The sequence below is a fragment of the Dasypus novemcinctus genome, chromosome 6, assembly GCF_030445035.2.
Source record: "Dasypus novemcinctus isolate mDasNov1 chromosome 6, mDasNov1.1.hap2, whole genome shotgun sequence".
NCBI lineage: Eukaryota > Metazoa > Chordata > Mammalia > Cingulata > Dasypodidae > Dasypus > Dasypus novemcinctus.
In genome coordinates, this window is record NC_080678.1 from 92125636 (window position 1) to 92131728 (window position 6093).

Here is a 6093-nt window from a genome sequence, read left to right on the forward strand (position 1 = left end):
CCAGAGCAAGGCAGCAGTGGAACAGGGGAGAAGGGGACTAGTCACCAGGGCAGGGTACAGGGCAGAAAGTCTGTGCCCACCATGGTGGGGAGGAGGGATCTGGCAAGAGCAATACAGAACCGAGGTTCTGGAGGGCGTGGAGGACTGAAGTGTTAGAAGGTTGATGGTATGTCCCCGTCTGCCCATTGGTCTGACATCATCACTCTCAACAGTGCCCCACTTTGGGTTTGGGAGAAAAATTATGTGATCCCCATAGGTATCAGGAAGGCTGACAATGAAGGAATCGGCATGGGGAACTAGGTCAAAGTCAAATGTGTCAACCTCAAGGCCAACTGCCAAGACTGTCCCACAGAGAGGCAGAAAGCATATATACACGGAGGTGGAAGGAGGGCTGGTCTGGAGTGGCCAACTGAAGTCCCTCTTCCCTAAGAATTGGCTCCAGAGCCTGGGACCTCATAATGGTGGAGTTGAGGAGAGGCTAGGGTGGGGAAGCAAATGTTGATAGCTGAGGGGCTTGCATTCCTACAAAATGCTTTATTTTTGTTCCCTGAAAATTGCTGGGAAATTATATGTCGCTGGTAGAAGTGTAGGAAAGTTGCCTCGTTTGGTTTTCCTGTGGGTTCTGCTTTGGCATCCAACAAGGAATGCAGGCTCAGAGCCCTGCAGTCAGGACGCCCCTCCCCAGACCCGCAGCTAGCCTCAGAATCCTTTTATTTATTTGTGAGAATGGTCTAGCCCAGATGAGACACCCAGCCATGCCCCCCTCCTCCTCAGCTGTCTGTGTTTTCCTTCACTCTTCAGGGCAGCTGCACTGACACAGAGCACGGAGGGGCTCCTCTGTAGGAATTTGGCAGCCGGGACAGGCCTGGACAGTTGGGAAATTTCCAGCAATCTTGGGGTCGCCCAAGCTCTGGTGAAGACCTGCGTCCTGAGCTCTCTGTCCCTCCCTTCTCGTGAACTGAGACCTGGGCTGGATCAGGGCAGGGTGCTTTCAGGCCTGGGGTGCCTGTCTTCAGGGCTGTGGCCTGGAGGACAGCCCATCTCTACCTGTGAACACCTGTGTGCAGGGAAGACAAACACCACAAAGTACATCGAAGCCAATACCAATGAGCAGAGAGTGTTGGACACCCAAGCCCCACCCACCCTGGCCTGGCATCAGGGTCCCCCAGTGGGCCCAGCAGTCTTTCCCACAGAGCTGTTCAGCTCCTGGAGCAGAGCCACCTAACGCAGCCCCTCCACACCTGCTTCCCTTTCAGCCCCCATCCCCGGCTCCTCCTTCCCACGGGAACCAGGGTCATCCTTTAATGTACCAACCAGCCTCAGCAAACCCTTGGCTCACATTCCTGCTGGCACTTCAGCTACAGAGTAGCTGTGTCTGATCGGGCAGCCATGCAGTTCCATTCTTCCTAATTGAGTTCCAGCTCTAGGATGTTCTCCAAGCACCCCCCTGCCCACATTGACTCAGATGAGACTCAAGAGTGCCCCTTGTTTACCGAAGACAAGAACAGACCTTCCACTTTCCCATCCTTTATCTCATAAATGATCAGCTGACCTGTTTGTCCCCCTAATCAGTAGGAACAAAATGCTTATTAACCAAATTTTATGAAGCTTCTCCCCTTCCTTCAGACCCCTGATTTCTAAGGGAATCTCCCAGAAAATAGGCAGCATCTGTATAAAACATTCTCTATTCTACTATCTGATCACACAAACCTTTCATCCCACTGCCCACACCCAGTTCTTTTCTCTCTATCAAAAGAAAACCCTTTTTGCCAGCCCCTCAAAATGGTCTCCCTAGTGCAGTTGTCCCCTCCCTCTGTTGCAATAGCCCCTTCCCCTTTAACATAAGCCTTTTGAATAAAGTGTCTCTTTACCAAGTCCAGATTTGTTTTTATTTTCACTCAGTGAAGAGCTTAGGAGAGGGGCGGCTGGAGCCAGCTGCAGGGGCCAGTCTGAGCACTGCCACTTAGCACCTGTGTGTCCCCGCATGTCACTCAGCACACCGGCTTCAGTATATCCGTGAAATGGCTTAACGATGGCCCCAAGGTCTCAGGGTGGTCCTGAGGTTCGAAGGAATGCAAAGCCCCTAGAATACTGTCCTTTACTGTAAGCACAATAGATAAGCATAAGCTATTATTGTAGATTTTAATTGTTACTCCAGGGTTTTATTTGGGAGAAGAAAGAAAATAAAACTCAACATTGAAAGTTAAGCTATAGAAAGTTGAAAGTCTCAAATCCCAGATTGCTACTTTTTGGACGGATCCTATACCTTGATACTGTGTAATTATCATGGTGGGCAGTCTTTGATCAATCAAGCTGCTTCCAGAGGGGTAAAACTGTAATATGATAGCCTCTTCTTTGCCCCTTCTTTGTAGGTTGAACCATAACCTGGGGAAGTATTCTCATCTCTTGGTCCCACTGTCTGATTATCTGCACATGGCTTTTTCCTGCTGGTGTCCAATGCCTTTATTTTCCTCTCACCCCTCTTTCCTGCTAAAAGAGCCCTCTCAGCCCTCTCCCCTCCCCTCTGCCCACATGCCTATCATCTTGACTTTTCCACATTAAAAACTCCTTGTAACTGACACAGACCCCTGTGAAACTTCCAGGCAATTAATCTAACTCGGCAGAGCTTTGGGAGACCTCTGTAAAGAAAGCCACAAGCTCATGTTTCTCTCACATACCAGTTAAGTGGAACCCACAGAGATATACATGGTAGGCCAAGTAATGCAGAAAACCACCTTTCATTATTTTATTTAAGGAAGAAATTAAAAATTCAACTCACATGGCTTGGAAATGAGCACTTTTTACCCTTAAACCTCTCTTCATGTTTATTGCCCACTACATATATATATGTGTATATATGGCAACGAATGCAGTAAAACCACCACAAGGAAGCTGGAACAAATATGCAAGTCTAGGCAGAGCCCAGATTTATGGCCAGAAATATGGAGTGTGTCTCAGCAGGGGGAGGTCATGAAATAGTATGAGCTAATATCAGGGTGTGAAAGCAGGCATTGTTGTTTAGTTAACTAATGTCAAACAATTAAGTGAGCCTCAAAAATCAATTAGCCATATGGTATAACCAAGATGACATGTTTTTATAACATTGCCTTGGATGTTTTATTGCCCGAGGATGCTCATGTGGGCACTAGAACAAGAAAATCAAACACCAGCCCAAGAAGAAAAGTGCAAAAAGCCAGCAGTGCTTAATTAAGAGTCCAATCTGGAAATGATGGAGTCTCAGATCAGGCAGCCCCCTGTTGGATGGATTCTTTGCCAGTGCCCCCATTCTGTTGCAAAAATCCACAGGTCATTTTTTTTTCTTTCTCTTTGTTTTTCTGTTCTTCTTAAATTTAGCTCAGATACAGCTGTGAAAACTGGATATTCCATTTGAACTCCCATATTTATGCCTATGACTGATGGTTCCAAAGAAACGTCATTTTAAAAACCTTCCATTGGAAAATGAAAAACTTATTTCTCAGAGGGGAAATTCTGGTGGCATGCTGTTGTTAATGAGAGCTTTTGTTTTCAGCAAAGAGAGCTGCAGAGTCATAACCCTTCTTCATTCTTGCTTTTGAGCCAGGTAAGAAATAGAGACATGAGGAGAATTTGCAGAGTGTGTAATAGAAAATAACCCAGTGGGGTTGGTTTTTCCCTATTCTCCATCAGCCCATCAAGAGATAAAACTTACTTCTCCACCCCTGCTCTCGGTTGGTCTAATGATGTGTTTTAGTCAACAGAACTCAGCCTAAGCGATGTATACTAGAGACAGAGCCAGCTTGGGACGTCACCCGGGACTCTGCAGCCACCATGAGAACAAATCACCATGAGGGCCATCTGCCCAATCAGGAGAAGCCCATGACCCATTTTCCCTATTGTCCAGCCAACCTCAAGCCAACTGCCAGACTTGAGAGCGAGGCCCTCCTGACCACAGGTGTGGGAAAACCCAGCTTCCCTCAGTGGAGCTCTTGTTCCTGAGCAGCAGGACTTCCCAGCTGACCCAGAGGCTGGTTCACGGTAATCAAGAGATGTTTAACTCACTAAGTTGTGGAGTGGTCATTTCTAGGGCAAAAACCAAGAGACACAGTCAGACACCCAGGGAGCAGTGTGAGCTACAAAACCATACATGCCAACAAGACATCAACTTCGTCATGCTCTATGGGACTGAAGAGACAGGTCCTGCAGGCTTGCAGTTCCCTGAATTTGAGAATTTAAAAAGATTGAAGAAGAGGCATCGGAGTAGATAGGCAGGGCTCAACTCTCTCACAAAAACAATGGAGAAAGGGCCTAAAGTTGCCTGAGGGGTCTGCTTTGGGGGTCAGCAGACCAGGAGAGTGCTGTGTAACTCCTAGGAGGGCAAGGGACAAAGAGAAGAAGAACCCAAAACAACGAATGTAAGTTCCTAAACCCCCATGGTGGCTGGGAAAGGCTCCCATCCCCTACCCTCAAGACATTAAGCCTGGATAAAACCCCTGGCTCACTGCAGCTGACTGAGAGGGGAACAGGCATCTTCCTCCCTGTCAGCTGTTACAAGGGAAGAGAGAGGATGAATCGGAGGGCTTTTCTTCAGTGAATGTGGCCAGCAGAGCCCAGTTTGACTCTTTCCTCTGGCCAGACAGGAACACTGGAAAGCAGAGGTTGAAAGAAACAACTACGTGGGTATGGTTGCTGATGCACGACCTCTGCTGTCTAGCCAGGAAGTTGCAAAAAGAAAAACTGCTTTCAGTTACCCCTTTAACCTCCTGGGGGAAAATCTGTGCCCCGTTAGTGAGTCCCTGGCCTGATTTTGATAACCTAAGCTAGACAATTTTAAAGACTTAGAGTAAGTTGAACCAAAAATCAAAGAAGAGTTATGGGGAAAAAAAACCACTGGGGAAAAAAGAGACATTATTCATTAGAGTAAATTATCCAACATATTCTATGCATCAGCCCAAAATTACAAACCATACTAGGAAACAGGAATAAAATGGCCAAGCCAAAGGAACAAACCAAATATCCTAATGAGGATACCAACTATTCAAGGAATTGAAGGAATATATACCTAAAGAGATAAAGGATATTAAGAAGACCCTGGGTGAGCATAAATAAGGAACAATTTGAAAGACTGCAAAGAAAAGTAACAGAGCTTAGGGAATGAAAAGCATGATGGATGAGATTAAAAATATAGTAGAGGCATCTAACAGCAGATTTGATTTGTTTGAAGACAGAATTAGTGATTTCAAGGACCAAACATCTAAACTGGAAAAGGCAGGAGAACAGAAAGAGAAAAGAATGGAAAAAAGGAACAGAGTCTCAGGGAACTGAATGACAACTTGATACACGCAAAAACATGTTATTAGTATCCACAAAGGAGAAGAAAATGGAAAATGAGCAGAAAGAATATTTGAGAAAATAATGATGAAAAATTTCCAACCCTTAAGAAAGACACGAATATCAATATCCAAGAAGAACAACACACCCCAAACAGAGTAAATCTGAAGAGCCCTACCCCAAGACACCTACTATTCAGAACAACAAATATCAGTGATAGAGGAGGACTCTATGCTTACCTGAAAGTGGAAATACTATGATCAGAGAGGTAGTTTTCCCAGGTAAGGTTTACCCATTTTACTCAGAATGTGTCGACCCTTGTGATTTCCCCAAATGTGGAAAATTCAACTGTATAATTTGTGGTAGTTGGGGACTACATTCATACTCTTCCTTGGAAAAAAAAAAAGAGAGAGAGAGAGAGGATTCTGAAAGCAGCAAGATAAAAGTAAAACATCACATACAAGGGTACATCTATAAGATTAAGTGCCAACCTCTCATCAGAAACCATGGAGGCAAGAAAAAAGTGGTATGATGTATTTAAGGTACTAAAAGAAAAAACTGCCAGCCAAGAATTCTGTATCCAGCAAAACTGTCCTAAAAAGATGAAGCCACACTGTGCCATGTTGGGTGGCAGGGTGGAGTCAGGGAAGAGCGAAGCCTGGATCCCAGTTCTGTCACTCACTAGTTGCTTGAAATTATATCTCAGAGTCTCAGTATATTCCTCTTGAAAGCCCCTCTAATACTTGTGAGCAGTGGTTTTCAAAGGATGGTCCCCATAGCAGAAGC

General features: G+C 45.6%; 1 non-coding gene across 1 annotated transcript; it reads left to right on the forward strand.

Moving 5' to 3' along the window:
* The first annotated feature begins 5538 nt into the window (after nt 1-5538).
* LOC111762663 (U1 spliceosomal RNA) lies at nt 5539-5701 on the forward strand. The gene has a single exon (XR_002795721.1). It is a non-coding gene; the product is annotated as a U1 spliceosomal RNA (small nuclear RNA).
* Nucleotides 5702-6093: the final 392 nt, after the last annotated feature.